Source organism: Lissotriton helveticus, chromosome 7 (genome assembly GCF_964261635.1).
Source record: "Lissotriton helveticus chromosome 7, aLisHel1.1, whole genome shotgun sequence".
NCBI lineage: Eukaryota > Metazoa > Chordata > Amphibia > Caudata > Salamandridae > Lissotriton > Lissotriton helveticus.
In genome coordinates, this window is record NC_136068.1 from 408,102,080 (window position 1) to 408,121,967 (window position 19,888).

Below are 19,888 nucleotides of genomic sequence, written 5' to 3' on the forward strand. Positions count from 1 at the left end.
TATGTGCACCACTCGTGCACCCATGCTTATTTCAGAAGTTGCACCCTTGAAATTATTCTCAATTTGCGATTAGCAAATTGAGAATCACAAATTGAGAATAAATTCCCATTCCTTCCTATGGGCCTCCTGGCCCATAGAAATGAATGGGAAAGTATTTCTTAATTGCAAATTTGTGAATTCTCAATTAAGGAATATCAAGAAATCGCAAATAAATTGCGATTTTCTTGATACATACCAGTTAGCGATTCTGAAATAGCGATTTCTTAAAAATCGCTATTACAGAATCGCTAATTGGTACCTTGATACATATGGCCCTATATCCTGAACATACCCTTTAGTCCATGAGGGTTTTGAATGAGTGTTTTGTTGTTCTCATTTGTCTCCTTCCCTACAGTGCCATGTATACTCTATCCACTGTGTTAGGGAGTGTGCTTTTGATTTTCTTGACCCAACCAAAAGTACTCTCCATTCCAGCCACATTGTCTACTGCCTCCTTCAATGAAAGGGTTTTAGATTCGTTTTTCATGGGCTCTAGTGTCATTAGTACAATGCACACATTGATTCCTTATAAGCAAGTCCCTCAGGTCACCAAATTTGCACGTTCTTACTAAACTTTTCAGATGCACTATGTAATTGCCAGCTCTCTCACTTTTTGTTTGTACTCTAGAAAAGAACTTGTACCTCTCCATGGCAAAATTGATGCATGGGCCAAAGTGCTGGTCTAACATCATAAGTGCCATATCATAAATATCTCTTAGTTGGCCCTCCTCATCACCAAGTTCAATCTCCTCCAGACTTTCATATAAATTATGACCTCAAAACCCAGGTTGTACAATAAAATCCCTTTTTTCCTGGCTGCTAAAATATTTTCCCCTCCTATGGCAATCAGATACAAGTCAAACATTTTTTCACTTCCTCTAGGGTAAAAGTGGCTTCCCACAGTCCGATAGAAATTGTGGTGGCTATGACATTCCTGTCACTGCAATGCTAACCTGAAAATAAGTACAAACAAGAAATCAAAATAATAGATTGAAACCATTAGCTAAAAAAAACTCCACAAATAGCAAGCCAAAATAGTAAGATCTCAAATAACAAGGTAAAATAAACTTCTGCAATTCATTGACTAATATAATAACTTAAAATTAAATACTGGTGCTTGACTATGCTAAAACTACTATGAGTTAACCATGAGTTCCAATGAGTTGTTTTCATCTTTCCTCATCAGTACTGTGCTGCTCGAAAACTGAATTACTGAAGTTAGCATTTTTGCATTGTTTGTTGTGCTCAAATATGAAGCTACATACCACTGATTGATGCCTGGTAAACCTGCCCCTCAATTTGGCTGCAAGTAACAGACCAACCAGAAACTTAATCCAAGTTTGGTAACTAAAAAAACAGTCTCGAGAAAGCCTGGCGCAAAGACCCGACTACAGACAACATGACCACCTACAAGCACGCCTCCCGCAAACACCACCGGCTGATCCGCACCACCAAGAAGACAGCATTCAAGGAACGACTAGACAACAACGCACACAACAGCAAGGAACTCTTCAGCATCGTCAAAGAGCTCTCCAACCCTAGCGCAGCAAATAACTACATCACTCCCTCACAAGACATCTGCGACTCACTCGCCTCGTTCTTCCACAGCAAGATCGCCGACATACACACCAGCTTCGGCGCCCAGACCACGCACCCAACCACCGAACCGACGCCCCCCACCACCACCCTCCGCGCCTGGACCCCGATCAGCACCAAAGACACCATCCACACGATGAACACCATCCACTCCGGATCTCCAACCGACCCATGCCCCCACCACGTCTTCAACAAGGCCGACTCCGTCATCGCACCCGAACTCCGGGACATCATCATCTGCTCCTTCGACACCGCAACCTTCCCGGAGAGCTGAAAGCATGCCGAACTCAGCGCCCTCCTGAAGAAACCATCAGCAGACCCCACCGACCTCAAGAACTACCGCCCCATCTCGCTCCTCCCTTTTCCGGCCAAAGTCATAGAGAAGACCGTCAACAGACAGCTTGCCGCCTTCCTCGAGACAAACGGATCCCTCGACCACTCGCAGTCCGGCTTCCGGGCCAACCACAGCACCGAGACCGCCCTCATCGCAGCCACTGACGACATCCGCACCCTGCTCGACAACGGGGAAACAGCGGCCCTCATCCTCCTGGACCTCTCCGCAGCGCTCGACACTGTCTGCCACCGCACCCTAGTGCAGCGTCTCAGCAACATCGGAATCCAAGAGAAGGCACTAGAGTGGATCATCTCGTTCCTCGCCGGAAGAACCCAGAGAGTCCGCCTCCCCCGTTCAGATCCGAGGCCACCGAAGTCATCTGCGACGTACCACAAGGATCATCACTCAGCCCCACCCTCTTCAACATCTACATGAGCCCCCTCGCAGCCATCGCACGCCAACACAAACTCAACATCATCTCCTACGCCGACGACACCCAGCTGATCCTCTCCCTCACCAACGACCCAGCCACCGCCAGAACCAACCTACATGAAGGGATGAAAGACGTAGCCGAGTGGATGTCGAACAGCCGCCTGAAACTGAACTCAGACAAGACGGAAGTCCTCATCCTCGGATCATCACCCTCGGCCTGGGACGACTCCTGGTGGCCCCCTGCCCTGGGCAGCGCACCCAAACCTATGGACCACGCACGCAACTTGGGCTTCATCCTGGACTCCTCCCTCTCGATTACCAGACAAGTCAACGCCGTCTCATCATCGTGTTTCAATATCCTACGCATGCTCCGAAGGATCTTCCGTTGGATCCCCACCGAAACCAAGAAGACGGTCACCCAAGCACTCGTCACCAGCCGACTGGACTACGGAAACACCCTCTACACTGGAACCACAGCCAAACTACAGAAAAGACTCCAACGCATCCAGAATGCCCCTGCACGACTCATCCTGGACAACCCCCGACACAGCCACATCTCCGGAAACCTGAGAGACCTGCACTGGCTCCCCGTCAACAAGAGAATCACGTTCCGACTCAAGACCTGGTTGTTCGAGCAGTAGCGGACACCCCCCCCCAAGCGCCTTGAGACCCTCCGGGTGAGTAGCGCGCTATACCAATTTCGTGATTGATTGATTGATTGATTGAGTCTCAAACAATGAAGTTGAACACACTCATCCTGCAGAGCGCACAACTCTTTCAGGGCTCCCCCCGAAAGTCAATACATGCTACTGCTCCCGTGGCCGCAAAGAATGTCAAGATTGTTGGTGCAGCCATGCGTCAAATCTCACAAGCGCCACCCAGCAACAAGGAGCCAGCACGTGACCTGTCAGCATGCGGCTCGCCCATGCGACTTGGAATACTCCCCGTGGTATGGACTTGTGGTGTTTTGGTCCCAAGACCCACATGCTGGGCAAATAATCACATGGACACCGTGGTATGGTACTGGGAATTGGCCCAGGGCATGTGCGCCCATGCCCTTTTATTAGCAGGGTCACCTGACTGGTGATGCCTGTGATGGATGGGTGTTGGTGTGGGCGTAAGAACAGGCAGAACACTAGAACGTGTCCCACAGGACACTACATCCCTCCCAAACTTTCATGAAAAAAGAAACAGACTAAAGTTCAAACTATGAAGATGACAAAACAATGATACGCAGCACCAATGAGTCAGGCCAATTGCTGAGCAGTGTTGGAGTTCTGGACCACAAGGCCAGGAAAGTTTAATCCACCTCAGCGATATTGTGCAGACCGGCCTGGTCTCGCGGTGTTGGAGTCTATGTACAAAGTTCAAATATTGGTGCATCTGGAGCAGTGGTGGAGTCCACTTCTGAGAGCTTGCAGGTGCTCAGGTTCCGGTGGACGACAAACCTACAGCTATTGAAAGATAATCTTGGTGGATAAAGCTTTTCCTTGCAGGTGATGTACTTGATGATATTTTAAGCTCCTGACAGCCAGACAATTTCAGACTTGCCTCTCTTGCCTGGACTCCTCTTTCACTGGAGTTTCCTGGAGGTTGTCTGGAGTGTTGGGATCCACTCTGGTGGGGCGATGCTCTTTTGACATCCTTGGTGATGATGCACCTGGATGACGATGACAAACACAATAATTTTCCTTCAGTTTGGCAACAGGCGGCGATCTCTTGCCTTGGGTGACCTCATGGAGTGAGAAGGACTGGAGGAACTCCGTGGCCACTTGCAGTTGTCTTCCAGCAGGTGCACTTGCTAGGCGTGGTGCTATTGATATCAAGCAGCCGGTGATCGGTGAGAGGACGGTTGAACTGAGAAGCGTGGAGCCTGGATGCAGATCGTACATATATATACACAATTCATACGTATATATATATACACAATATACAAACAAACTTATATATATACAAACAAACACAAATTCCCTTGAACCATTTTCAGGGTTCTTTGCCCACACTAATATGAAAAAAGGATGTTTATCCACTCAATTTTACAGGAACATTCCTTGTATACAGGTCACCAGAACAACGTAGGAGCATCCAAGGTATCCTCCTTTTGACCTCTTATTATTTTAGTACTCCTTACAGTTCATTTTCTCCTGTTCTCAAACAATTTATATGCAATGGTGCCTTCCAACAGAAATTGTCGACGCGTTTCAGCCTCTCATGATTTCAGGCATCATCAGGACTTTTAGGGAAAACAAAAATCTGCCATCATCTCATGCATTCATCCGCAGTCTCGATACTGGGCTCTCACTTATCATCCCAATCAGACCGCTCGACCCGCGCTAACGTAACCTCGGAGGCGCGGGTAGACTGCAACGCTACCCTACACCCGAGGACACTACATTCCTTCCAACCTTTATTGAACAATCAACAAATAAATCAGACATAATGGAAATAACGAGGATCTGTTACCAGTCACTAGACTTCAGTCTCTGGATGATCACACCATGAAGTCGGACAGCCTGGAGGATGGTGATGGGTTCTGGCGCAAACCATATCTGGACTGCTCTCCCCTTGATAATGACACCGGCGGTGTTATTCTTGTCGGGGTTCTGCTTTCCGGGGACCTTACCGGGGAGCTCGGCAGGCTCTCTCCTGGGGTTGCCGGCAGCAGCAGAGTGTCTGAGTCCACCCGGCTCTCATCTTCAGTGAGATACGGTCCTTGTGGCTCTAAACCGCCTTCGTCTGCTCGTTGGCTTAGCCTGGTCCTCGGGTTGTCGGGTTCCGGCCGATCCGGTGTTCCAGCATGGACCCTTTTGAAGAAGGAGACGTTGCGAGTGACCACTTCGGCTCCCCTCTGGGCAGTTACTATGCTGCCAGTTCGGCGAAGAAGGGACCACGGCCTGTGTTCAAACGGGAGCCGGAACTTGCTTCCGGGATATCGGTCTCTGATTTACACACTGTCTCTTTCTTGGATGTCGGATTCCTTGGCTCGTCTCCGGGTGCTGGATTGGGTATTGGACTATGTCCGGTACCTAGGGTCTTCTCTGCATCGATTTGGGCTGGGATCCAGTTTAGATAGTTCGGGCTAGTGTCTTTTACGACTCGCCCCAGGGCTGCCTCGGTTGTGAGATGAGGCGTTAGCCGGTATTCTCTTAAAAAACTGTAGATGGCCCTTTCCACTGGTGATCCATCAGCGTGTGCAATGCGTATCGTTTTTTTGAGCGTGCGCATAAATCTCTCCACTTCCCCATTGGCCTGGGGCCAGTGTGGAGTCACTTTCCTGTGATGGATTCCCCAGCTCTTTAGATAGTCCGCAAACTCTTGTCCCTGGAATGGTGGTCCATTGTCCGTCTTGACCACCTCAAATATTCCGTGCGTGGCGATGGTTTTCTCGAACTTGGTGATGACTTCCGTCGCTGTCTGACTTCCCACGATCTCCACTTCTGGATATTTTGTGAAGTCGTCGATGATCACTAGGGCATAGTGCCCATCGGGAAGATGTCCGAAATCTGCGCTCACACACTCCCACGGCCTTTGGGGGTTGTCTTCATTGATGATTGGATGGGGCCGATCTGGTTGCCCTGCTGCTTGGCACCAGGTGCAGGTTCTGACCGTCTGCTCGACCATTGCGTCCATGCCTGGGAACCACACTTTGGCTCTTAGTCGGTTCTTGGTTTTCACCATGCCTTGGTGTCCTCGGTGTGCTAGATCTACAGCTTGCTGAGCCAAGCTGGAAGGCATCACCAATCTCGGTCCTCGTAGGAGGCAGCCTTGGATGTCGATAGACAGTTCATTATTTAAGCCACATTGTTGCCTCTAGTGCTGCTTTGGCTTTCAGCGTTCGCTTGCCCAGGGTGGCTTGAATCGGGCGCCAGTTGTGCGACTGGACCGCAGCTGCGGTCAGTTGCAGGCATTCGTCTCTTTGGGTGGCGTCAATGATGGCCTCCAGACTCATGGGCAGGCTCTGGACCCTTTCCAGTACCAGCCGGACATATTCTTCTGTATCTTCTGCGTCCTCTCTCTCCGCTTGTGTAGCTGTTCAGGGGTGTCTCGAGAGGTAGTCTGCTGGATTCGACGAGAATGGTTTGGACTCGACTCGGTAGTCGTATCCTTGCAGCTGAAGTATCCACCTCTCAATCCTTGGTGGGGGTTTGGACACTGAGCCTTGAAACAGGGGTATGAGCGGCTTGTGGTCCGTAGACCCAGTGAAGTGATGGCCATAAACATAGACATGAAAATGTCGGCAGGCCCAGTGGATGGCGATTGCCTCTCGCTCTATTTACGAATATCTTTGCTCTGTGTCCGTTAGGGACCGGCTGGCATACGCAATTGGTGCCCATTCTCCATTACTTTGTAGTTGGGTGAGGACTGCCCCTAGCCCATAGGGGCTGGCATCCACTGCAACATTGGTGGATCTAGTAGGGTCAAAGTAAGAAAGAGTCGTGTCCGCTGACAGGGCTGCTTTCGTTGCGTTGAAGGCTTGTTCCTGCTCCGGGCCCCACTGCCAGGTAGTGGTGAACTTTGTCAGCTCCCTGAGGGGTTTAGTGAGGTTGAAGAAGTCGGGGACGAACCGTCCGCAAAAGTTCACCATGCCCAGGAAGCTCCTGATTTCCGAGATGTTAGAGGGGGCTGGAGCCTCTTGGACGGCCCTCACCTTGTCGGGGTCTGGGGCTATTCCTTGGTCCGAGAAAGTGTATCCAAGGAAACTGATCCTGTTTTTCAGAAACTGGCACTTTTCCCTGTGTTGGGTCAGACCGGACTCCTTTATCCTTTGGAGGACTCCCCTCAATCTCTGGTGATGATCTTCTACTGATGACGCGTAGATAAGTAGATCATCCCTCACGTTTAGAACTCCTGGGAGCCCGCTGAGGACTTCACGGATGGTGTTTTGGAACACCTCAGCGGCACTCGAGATCCCAAAATTGAGGCGTCGGTATCTCCTGAGGCCTACATGCATGGAGAAAGTGGTTATGTACCGAGAGTCCGGGTGTAGTGGTAGCTGGTGATAACCGGACCGGAGGTCCATCTTTGAGAACCGTCTCGCGCCGTTCAATTCTCCCAATATGTCACAGATGGTTGGGGTTAGGTGACGTTCCCTCTTCACCGCGGCATTTGGGAGGCGCATGTCCACGCAGATGCGGACCTGTCCCGGCTGCTTCCGCTTTCGGGCCACTAAGATTGGGGACACCCATGGAGTGGGTCCACTGACTTTCTCGATGATACCTTGTTTCTCCAGCGCCTCTAGCTCTTCTTTGACATTCTTCCTCAAGTGGAACACGATGCGCCTATGTCTCAGGGCCACTGGCTGGACCGACGGGTTAATGTGGAGGGAGACTTCCTTCCCTTTCAGGCATCCGATGCCTTTGAAGATGCCCCCATATTTTTCGAGGATGGCTTCTAGTTCATCTTCCAGTACTGCCATGGCGAATGACCGCTTATCAGCATGCCGCTGCCTTCTTTCGTGACGTACACAGTGGTGGGTACTTTGAGGCCCATGTGTTATAGTTCGGTTTTGAAACATCCCACGAGCGGAATAGGGGTCTTCTGGCCATACGCGAATACTCTGATCTTTGCTTCACGTAGAGGGGGCCGGCTGCTCAGCTGGTTGTACACGTTGGCTGCCATTAGCTCTATGGATGCTCCTGTATCGATGGTGGCCCTCACCTCTTGCTGGTGAATTTTGATTCGGCATTTTGGCAGACGTCGCTTCTTCCGTCGTGGCTGGTCAATTGCGAACACATAGTGGACCGGGTACTCACTCGTGTTATCATCCATGTCCTCGCTGTCTCGTTCCTCCACTACTGCTTGGGCGGCTTCTTTCTTTGACTTCGTCGACTGGCAGACCACTGCATAGTGGTTCATCCACCCACACGCGCTGCACCTCTTTCCTTTCGCCGGGCAGTCCTGCAGGCAGTGGGGGATGCCTCCGCAATATTCGCACTCCTTCCACTTGTCTTGCTGCTTCATTCCGGCATTCTGGCGCACTTTTGGTCTTACCGCGTTCACTTTCTCCGCCACATTGACTTGTTCCATATTGACTGGTCGATGAAGGGCTGCTTCCATGTGGGAGGCTCTGGCCTGCGACAACTCTTTGGAGCGGCCCAAAGTCAGGATGTCCACTAGTGGCTTGCCGTCCTCCTGAAGGATGGTGACTCTGAGCTTTGAGGAATAGCACCCTTGGATTATTTGACCTCGGATCTCCTCCTGTTCATCCCGGAACCCGCACGTGCTAGCCAGTTCATTCAGGCGTCCGTTGAAAGCATCTAACGACTCTTCCGCTTCCTGCTTGGCCTGGCGAAAAATGAACCTCTCATAATCTCAAGGGTTAAAAGTGCGCGCTTAGGGCGTTGAGGAGGGTGTGATAAGTCTTTGGCGTAGCTTCCTCTATCGTCTTGTAAATATGGTGGATATCCTTTCCTCCTAAAAGGAGAAGTAGGGCCCTGCGCCTCTCCTGGGCTGTGCCCGCCCCTTCGAAGTAGATCTGAAGACGGTCTGTTCAGTCTCTCCAGCACGGGGCAAGGGACGATGGAGCCCCATCTACGACAAAAGGTTCAATGGCGGGAATCAACGCCATTTTGGCGTGGGCGTGGTGAGATTCACAGCACGTGTGCTGCTCACCTCTGGGGCACACTGGTACCCGCCTGGCCGATGTCGGTGGTGACGATGCCGGGTTTTTATTCTAGTGGCCGGACTTCCCTCCCTTCTTCCTCGATGGGTGCTTGCCTGATGCACGGCCCTGTCCTCCGAGGCGGGTTCACGTGGCACTCGGGTTTGGGCTAGCTCCAGGGCGTGGTGTAGGCTTTCCTTCAGTGTTGCTCTCAGGTCTCTGTGATGTAGGGCACAGATAGGGGCTCCAGGGGCACCTTCGAAGCAGCACCCAGGACCATGAGTCTCCAGCAAGCCAACACGAGGCCCCCGTGATATCCTCAGGCCTTACCACACTTGCACACAAAATGGCCCAAACACAAGGCAGAGGGGGGGCAATTTGCATAGCAAGGGGTCGATTAGCCCCTCGTCGCAAGTGTAATGGTGCTGATGGCGCTAGCGCGATCAATCGCGGCGCCGCAACACCAATAAGACACGGGAGCCGGTAATTGCTTTCACTCGTGGCTCCCGACTGCCTCTGCCGGCCACGCCCATTTATTTTTATATCGCGGGAGCGTGACGAAACACGCCCGCGCTAACGTAACCTCGGAGGCGCGGGTAGACTGCAACGCTACCCTGCACCAGAGGACACTACAGCCCAATCTTCACACCCATACAGGTGCTACAGGAGACCAGGGATCTTGGTCAGACAGCGTGATACTGGGCCGCAGTGCTTTGCCAAACCGGCAGAAGCCTCACTCTTCAAGGAAGAGGGAGTGATGCAGGGGTTTCATTTGCATGTTCTGCGTGCTGCTGAGGGGGCAGGATGATTCTCGCTGTCTCCACATGGTGAGGGTCGCAGGGCTCTTTAAGTACAGCAGGGACCACCTGAGCACGGCAGCGAGATCATTGCTGGTGTAGCAGGGGGCTCTCTCTCACCGAAATCTGGTAGCTGTTACAGCAGGGGTTGGTGCTTCATTGGGAGCGCTCTTTCCCTCCGATTTCTACTGAACTGATGGGGGCTGGAGACGGGCATTCTCTGTTCACCCCTCTTTGAAGGCAGAGGGCTGTGTTGAAGTCCCAAGCCGGTTCTTCTCTGCAGAACTAAAGGGGATGATGGACTGAGTGTTGAACATTGCAAGCACTCACCCCCAGACAACTGAACTGGGTTTAATCCATCATCATTCTTTAGCTCACTCCACCACCCCAGTTCAGACATGGCCATATGCAAATCAGTCTGACCCTGTGCCTCATGGGAACCGTCCAGCCCGAACTTCCAAGCCATGTCTTCCCTGGACTGGAAACAAGCATCCTGGGACCGGTTTCTGGTTAATCAGCCGTCACCGGCCAGGCTAGCTTGAATCCAGTGGCAAAGTGAGCAATGGACCCACGTCTGGGCATACCATGCCAACTTAGGGCAAATAAAGCAAAACCAAAGGGAGTGTTGAACATTGAAAGCAAGGTTCTTCTCTACAGGCACAAGTGGCCACAGGCAGCAGGGTGGGGGATGTCGCAACCTCTGGTACCTTTTCTCTCCATAAGGGACGATAAAGTGCTTTTCAGCTGGCATGCAGGGTCAGACCCGCCTCGTTGCCATTGTGGTGTTTTGGGCCCAGGCCCACATGCTGGACAAATAATCACATGGACACCATGTTATGGTATTGGGAACTGGCCAGGGCATGTGCGCCTGGCCCCTTTTATTAGCAGGGTCACCCGACTGGTGAGGCCTGTGATGGGTGTGTGTTGGTGTGAGTGTATGAACAGGCAGGACACTAAAATGTGTCCCACAGAACACTACAGTGCTGTTGTTCAAAATACACCAGTGCTTGCATGTAGTCCTCTCCTGTCAAGGATTGCCTAATTGTGCTCCGAGATACGCACTCAAGGGGACAATGGCCTACGCATGGCCTGCTCCCCTCGTGAATCTATGGCATACGTTACCAGCACTAAATCGCCATAAACGCCACCAAGATATTTTAGTTAATAAAACACATAGCGTATTTCAAAATCACTAAAACAGCCTAATTTTTAGGTTACTAATAGTACCAATACAAGCTGTAACAGCAACTCTTCATAAGCAGTACAAAGTTCAAACTTGAAGCATTCAATGAGGCAGGGTTCATTCAGATTCTTCTGAGGGTATTGGTGGATGTCCTGCCCCTCACAGGTAACTTGTTGCCAGTGTTCAGAAGTACTTCTGAAGCCAAGTGAAGTCTAAATCCTCTTCTTTATTCCACCATGAAGCACAACCTGCTCAACTATTTTGCCCTTCAACAGACTCTCCTTCTCTCTTTAACTAGGAGTTCTGTTATCACAATGGTTGAATCATGACACAACATAGAAGCTCTGTGAGCCATGATTCTATGAATAGGTAGGCTGCAACAATTACCTACAAACATTAGATTGCTTTATGGAACACAATTCTCCAGGTGTCTTAAAATTGATACCTAGAATATTTGCATTAGCTTGCATGAGAAGGTTGTGGAGATCATACCAAGCATACTCTGCACAGCTGAAAGTTACAAACCAGATAGATGCACTTAAATTATGCAACATGCTTAACTAACTTGGCATGCCAACAGAACCTGCACTCATTTGAATCACGCTCACAATGCAGCAGACTCATGTGATTGCACTTGAGAACATGTAATCTTTACTAAAAACTTTCTCAAGAAATTCCCTGGCACTCATGTTCCAATTTTTAGAATATGTGCTACAACATAGCAGACAGCAATTAGTTCGCTTTAAAACAGAAGATGAAAAACATATTCAAGGTTCTGTACAAATTGTGGATCTTCAGATTATATTCTTATTTGACCTATAGTCAGAAGCAGAGATATGTACTTGATGATAGTTGTAATGATCTCCTTCTAAGGAAAGAGATGTGGAAAACAAGTGGCTTTACACTCCTTTCCCACACACTCATTTGCTTACCTTTTGGCTGCCTCATTTGATACAACTGCAAAGAATCACCCATAACATATGTATAATAGGTGAATACCGTAGTGCTCATAGATGTCTTCTGGTTTAGCAGAAACTAGTCTCAGAAACTGAGCACTCTCTTTAGAATTTAAAAGCTGTGTGCCAACTGCAGACAACAGTTAACACATGTCAGTATCTTCGTAATACCTATTTTCTACCTTCAAGTACAGGAGAGTGAAGTACTACAAAAATAACATAAAAGGGCTATACCTACCAATAATCCTAATCCCATTACCAAATAATCAGTCAGTTGGCATTGAAGAAAGTTCATTCTTTTATTAAGCAAAATACTCTATAGAGTAGCCTCTCCAACCCTCACCCATCAGGTGCACGGAGAAGACTGTTGGCTCGTATTCAAACATTAGGTTATATACTTTCGGTTCAACACACATAATCACTGTAAAAGGAAAAACACCAGTTGGCTCTCGAGCTCTAGGGAAGGACCATATATGACACACATGATTAGTTCAAAGCTTAACTATTTATTACTGGGAAGGTCAGGAGGGGTGACTCACTTTCGTCTGGTGCCCGGGAGTGTAGGCAGGGCGCCTCCAGGAATGCGCTTATCGCACCCAAAAGCCAGATCCGACCTTGTGTCTCAGGACAGTGGAGTGAACAACCTACGTTCAGCTGCTCCCAGTAACTCAGATGAACTGGGGGCTTGACAACTGTCGGAGAGTAACACATAATCACAGCCCCTGTTCGAGCAAAATTTCAAAAATGGCGTCTGCATGGTTTTCGGCCTACTCTGTTAGCAGTGGATACGCGAAGTGAAAATAAACGTTGTCCTTTCTGCGAATGGATATATGTATATATCAAGCAAAAGAGGGTACATATAGATACATCATGCTAACATAATTTAGGTCCAATATTCCTTATGCATGGGAAATCTATTTTTTTATCCCTCAAGAACTCTCTTTACCTTATCTAAGCTAAGAAGTTCTTGCTTACATTTGTTGGCACACCATTTACAACAACCAGTAGTTGTTCATGAATTTCTCAGGCTACATCCAATGTTTTCCTTCAAGTGTAGTGGAAGTGTAGTGGAAGATTCACAGCTTTGCCCTTCAGGCCTTTCAGTAATTCACTTGGCGGTAACTTTGCTCTTTTTGGCTGCAGACAAACTACAGCTTGATAAGGATGCATGGTATGGAGTACAGTACCCTCATAAAGACTCAGTTGCTGCAGCTCACCTGGAATTGGATAGATTTCCAAGCTATTATAAATGCTTCTCAAAAGCAGTTTAATATCATCCAAGATACATGGACAGAATTGCAGGCAAATTTACTGATACACAGGTCAAACTGGTCCTCAGCTACTAAGTATACAACATGATTAAACAACTGTACCAGATGTCTATCTTCATTTTTGCTTTAAAATCGATCGTTTTTATCTGAGCCATGTAGTTTGTATGACGACTGTAAGAAGTCGGCCCGGTATATGCTATCCACTAAATAAAGTGGGCACCTTGCACCAGTCCAAATGACCCTTATGATGTATGAGGTCAAAGATAACCTTAAGAAAGCTATCCTAGTAGTAGCTGTGGAGAGCAGCCTTTGGGCTTAATCTTGAAGGAATGTAAAGCAGCTTGTTTTTACCCGAGTATCACCTTTAGCATTAACTAAATGAAAGGAGAACCACACAGTAATTATACAAATATGTATTTGTTTATATAACACTCTCTAGTATCCTCTACACGAGGATACAACACAAAGCACACAATACTTTAGCAAAGAAACAGTTGTAAGTAGCACAATACACAGTGGGTTCCCGGGGAGACCAAACCATAAACTAAAATTGTGCTATAAGAACCACGACTGGAGTCGAGACAGTGTCTAGAATATGTAAAATCGCTGGGACCCCAAGGAACCACCCAAGGTGAGTAGAAAGGCACCCCACGGAGGACAGGTGCAGTGTGCTAACACAACCGCAGGCTCTGTACAATTCTATGGAGAAGCCCCAGTTACAATTTTAAAGTTTAAGGACTCTTCTCTGTGGACTTTGAGGAAACCCTTTGGAACTTAGGAGGTTGGAGAGCTACCCGACCTGTGAATACCAGAGTACCCAAGTTCAATTCAATTAGACTTTATTCGATTGCTTTTTGAGGCAATCATAAAAGTACATATATTAAAAGACAATTCAAGACATGTAATATAATACAAATTTCATATACAGTGTCTATATACAATAAAATTTCACAATGCAAACAATCTTACTGAAGTCCATGATTAATATTGAATAAGTTTACTGTGGCTGTATATTTTTTTTAAGACATTCCTACTCTCCAAGTCCTGTGTATCTCATCCAGAAGCTTTAACACCAGAAAAGCTGGATGACATTGTCTCAACCCAAGCGCCTTTAAAATTGAGACAATCCAGACTTTCCTTATGCTACTATAAAATTTATAAAAATGGGTCACATTAATTGTAGATTGTTGTAAATGATTATCACATGGGCACAGGCTTAGTTCTCGGGACCAATCATTAGCAACCTGGAAATTCACAAGCCTGTGGAAGATACTACATCTAAAACCTCTCATAGCCTCCAGGTATAAATAACAGATAAGATTGAATACTAAAAGAAGTTAAAAACAATTGATTGTGCATAACAGTGGGCTTTAGGCTTTCTCCTGCTAGTCTTATGGATTCCAGATGTAGGAGACCTTCTTTCTTTAACTCCTTTCTACTAATGATTGCATGGATGTTGGATTAGTATAATATTCCAGATGTCCGATATCGGACATAAAATTTCTAATAAACCTCAGCCATGGGATCACTAATGCTTTTTGAGACTGTGGGCTGTCTGCTAGAATTTCCCGATGTAGCTTAGTCTCGGGTTTTATCCATAACCGATGCCAGAGGAGAATAGGCTCCATCTTTATCAAATCGGCAATGTAAAGGAGCTCCAACTGGAGAGGCAGACATACACAGATAGGCTGCTAGGGGCTGCCAGTTTGTAGGGGTTGGGTGTCCGCGAAACCCCATACACCTGCCCCATACATAGCTGCTGAGATGCATTTAGCTTTGTAACTATGTATTAATTCTGATGGAGGTCTTCTCCCATGTTTCCTCGCAAAATTAGCCAAAGCTGTTGTGGATTTTGCAAAAGCACGTTTTTTTGCCGCTCTGGCTTGTGTCCATGTTTCATTGCGGTCAAAAAATATGCCCAAGTAAGCAAAGCTATTTGTATGCTCTATTTTCTGGTCTTCCAGAAACATATCCCTACATTTGTGACTCCCTGGCCCGCACCTCATTATGTATGTTTTTGTGGTATTCGCTTTAACGTCCAAGCGACCCATATATTTGCTAAAACTATTTAAGACCCGCTGTAAGCCCACTTGGGTGCATGACATTAAAACAGCATCATCAGCGTAAAGAAGAGCAGGGATGGGCGTGCCGCTATTTGTGGGAAGTCTTTATTATCCTTTATCGGCGCCTCGTACAGGCCATTTATGTAGAGGTTAAAAGGAAAAGGAGCCAGGACACACCCTTGCCTGACTCTTCTTCTAATAGGGAAAGGGGCGGTGCGGTCACCTGCTACTCAGAAGCGCATTCGTCCCTTAGCTTCACAATATAGACGTTTAAGGAAATTAATTGTTCGCATGTCAACCCCTATCTGTTCAGAATGACCCAAGTTACCTATCCCAGAGGAGCCGGTGCATAGGTTTAGAGTGACATCGGAAACTGTTGTTGTTTTCAATGGAGGGCTTCAAAGAAGAGCTGCTGCCGGGAAGAAAGAGTGTCTGTAGGAATCCAGGGTTGGATTCATGATGGAAGGTGTCAGGCAATGACCAGTTGCGCCTACACCACATTCCGTTTATAGGGAAGTAACACGTGGACTACAACTCCTAGAAGGCCATCCAGCTATGGGAGGGGTCATGGGGCATTTCTGCCACTGATGCACGCTAAACAGCGTGCGTAATTCTTGTTGTTTTTGGAGGAAGTGTGACAGTGTGGCTGCACTGTTGTTCAGGATTCTCCCGTACGAGTTTTCCCGCCTTGTACTATGGTTCTGTGCTGGGGGCTGGACTCCTTTCAAGTCTGTGTGGGTGTGGTACTTCCGCAGCATTTTTCGTCGGCATATAGAGGTTCGTGCGCTCTCGCTGAGAGAGCTGTTTTTTTGAGTGCCATTCTGAGGTCAGTGGATACCGGAGTCATTTGTATTCCACGGCAGCCTCTGGCAACCTGTTACAATCTTGCTGGGAGGGCACCCTGGTGTTCAAAAGTCTTCAGGATTAAAGGAGAGTAAAGGAGCTCGCTGCTGGTTGAATGCTGTGGCTGCTCGGGCTCAAGTAATTAGGATTGCCTGGATTGGAAGTAGAAAATCAAAGCTTCCGCGTTAAGCAGAAAACTAGGAACTGTCCTTTAAGACGGGCCGTGGTCTCTCATTATAACCTAGGTGGTTATTTGGATTTTCGTTTGTTCTAATCTGACATCAAGATTAGACATTTGGGTTTTGTGTGCATGTCTCATGGACCCAGGATTAATGTGTTTAGTAACTGAACTGCTGCCATTCCTAACCTCAGACTATTTGAGGAGACACATAATTTTTTTTTCTGTTTTCTTTCCCTTTGTTCTGTTGGGAAAACAAAAGTGTATGTATGAGTAAAGCTTGGTTTCCAGTCATTTGAGGAACAGTGTGAAAGGAGTGGTAATCTGTTGTTTTAGGTACATTACTCTTACAGTTGAGTGCTGTATCTTTACTGGTGATAGAGAGGAATGCAGCGGCCACTTAAACATTGTTTTCAGTTAATATTCTTATTAGTGAGACTATATGAGAGGAGCCAGTGTTAAGGATTGTATTAACCTTGTATTCTTGATTTACAGGAATCCAATTCCCGCTGTTCCTACCCTAATTCCTTTTCCCTTGCTTCATCGCCTCAATACTCTGTGTATACTGGTCAGAGTTGGGGATGTCAAGAGGTGGACCCATTTGTGCATCACCCGGGTTCTGAGTAGTTCCTGTGGACGTCACAGAATTACGCACCCACGATATTCACCTCCCCCCTTGTCTGGGCGACTCACAAAGATGGCGTCCTTAGATGACGTGTTGCAAGCTCTAGTGTTAGTCCAACAGGAATTAGCTACATCAAGGGCTGAGACAGCAGCTCTTAGAGAAAAGATTGATAGGCAATCTAGGAACCCTTTCAGCGCATTGTCTTCTACTTCACAAATACAGGTGAATGTACCTCCACCCATTCATTGGCTAGTCCCGAGAGATATTCTCGGGATCCTTTGAAAATACAGACATTTATAACTCTGATTATGTTGTACTTCTCATGCAAACCAGCTTCCTTCCCCAACAACCACTCTAGAGTGGCTTTTGCCATTTCATATTTGACTGGTGCAATTGGTAAAAAATGACAATTGTTTACTCTCCTACTGGAATGCCTTTCGAATGCCTTTCATAGGGAATTTGAAAGGGTATTTGAACGATTTGTGCTATCACATTTAGTGCTGATAGGGAGCTTTTGGAGTTAAGGTAAGGAAAACAAGATTTGGTTACCTATTTGACTTTATTTCATAGGCTGATAGCCGAAACTGCATGGCCTGAGGAGAAGGGGATGTCGCTGTACTATCAGGGTCTGCGGGACGAGATGAGATGTGTTGGTTCAGATCGATCCCCAACTCACCACGTACTCACCTTATGTCTGGATCACCGTTTGGCCGAAAGGGGAGGGGAGTGTAAGAGAGGGGAGAGATCCTATGCTAGCATGGAGAGAGGGTACAGGCCGGCAATCAGTGGCGTCACTAGGGGGGTGCGGGGGGTGCGGACCGCACCGGGTGTCACCCCTCACATGGGGTGACACCATCTGGTTACGCTGTGTAACACAGCCCTGCTCGAAGGTGAGGGCGAGTGTGTCTTCTGTATTTATTTAAAAGTATACTTTACCTTGCAAACACCAGAGGAACTATTAGAAAGCACTCTGGGCCCTCATGCGAAGTGGTGTGCTTTTCCTGCATCGGCTATTACATACCCGAAAATACTGATGAAGGAACAGAATTACACGGTGATTATGAATTGTCATCTGAGAAACGGAAATATCTACGCGAATTAGTGTTTGAACACAGATATTTGCAGGTTTTTCCCATATTTTGATTTCCCTGCACGTATTTCTCTGGGTTTTTCACCGCAAAATATAAGGCAGAAATCAGTTCCCCCACAACATGAAATACTGATTCTGCCTTCACAACATTTTACGTCGAATCGGGATTACCATACTGCTTGTAAATACAGGCAACACGAAGTCAAAGCTTGTTACCTCGCTGTTTATTACTGAAAGAGGAATCTCCGACAGCGAGCTCAGATCTTGGCACAGATTGATCTCATGGAGTTTTATCTAAGTTCGGTCAGCAGAATGTGCGAAGTACAAGTATCACTATAACCACTTACATTCAGATAGCATCACGACATCCTCACCAACAGTTCGGAGGGAAACGAGAAAAGTAAACCATGGTGGCTCGGGCCTTTCGGGGGTTTAGGTTTTCTTTTTTAAAGTTATTTTCATTTGTTGAAAGATGCGATTTTCAAATTTAGAGGTAGCTTTTAGAACCTTCACAGTTTCTACTATAACTCAACATAATTGACCTCATTAATAATGTTGTATTTTTCAAAAGGACATCCTACATGCTTACCATATCTAATTACTTTCTTAAAAAAATATTTCACTCTCTATTGACCAACAAATTTGAGAATGCAGAATTTACGTTTATTTATTCATCAATGCCCTGAAAGCATCCTTCTGGGATATCCATGCCGTGGTACAATATTTACTCTATGCCATTTCAGAGATACAGGGTTTTATTCCGATTTGACAGACAGGGTACTCTGCCACAAACTGTTCACCAAACTGTTGATATGCCCACTTTATTACGAGTTGAGTGGCCTGGCAGGCTTTAACCCCAAATTCTCCACTGACTCTGACGCGGGAAATGATCGACCGATAGCTTATTATTGGTCCTTCCATCAGTCAACACATGTCAGACCATCCTTCCTGTTAGGGTGAGCATTCTAATGTCATTTTTTTCCTGTCGAGGACCAAAATGATAAGCCTGATGCAGGGTCAGACTGGCTTATAGAGCAATCAGTCAGTCAGTTCCTGATGGCTGGCCTGACAGGACATTGTGTGGCCTATTTTTTACTGTTTTTGGGACTGTTATATGGTCTCCTGGGCTGTTTTTTTTATTGTTGATTACCTGGTATTAAAACAAACATTGCCTGCAGTAAGCATGCCTTACAAAACACTTATAGAACATCTTTACACGTTTAAAACTGCCTGGATTTGCAAACATGGGCCACTTTTTAAAGTTTCTAACACGCTAATTGGGGTCACTTTTTCTTTGGTGCCTGGGCCTGGTGCAAACGAAACAAGAGCAACACAAAATGACTACCTGAACTTAGGTATAAACGTGGCAACTAAGAACAGGTGTTCACTTGGAATAATCTGTCCAAAATAAGTTAAAATAGGGCAGACATGTGTAGTGTCGCACGCATGAATCATGCGTTCATACTCATGAACACATCTCTCTTATTAAAAATGCAACACATTTTTGACATCTTAGAAATGCATAAATGAGCATATAAAATGGAGGAATGACGCACCATTTGTTATCTGCGTGCAAGGGAATGTGCGCAGATGAGTAGGAAATATTTGTTTGGAAAAATGTAATACAGCGCAACAGAGCATGCATTTTATTCGGCAAAAAAATGCACTCTCTGCTAAATAAATTCTTCATAAGTGCCACAACTCACTGAAGCCTGACTCAAGCGGAGCGCACAACCAACCCGGTTCATGTCGGTGTGTTGGCTAAGTATTAGTGTAGGACGCATTCTGTAGGTCTGCTTAATTATCTTATATACAAGAAAAAGTCCCCAAAATAACTGCCATGTTGACAATTTTTTTTTAATATATATGAAAGTTGAGGG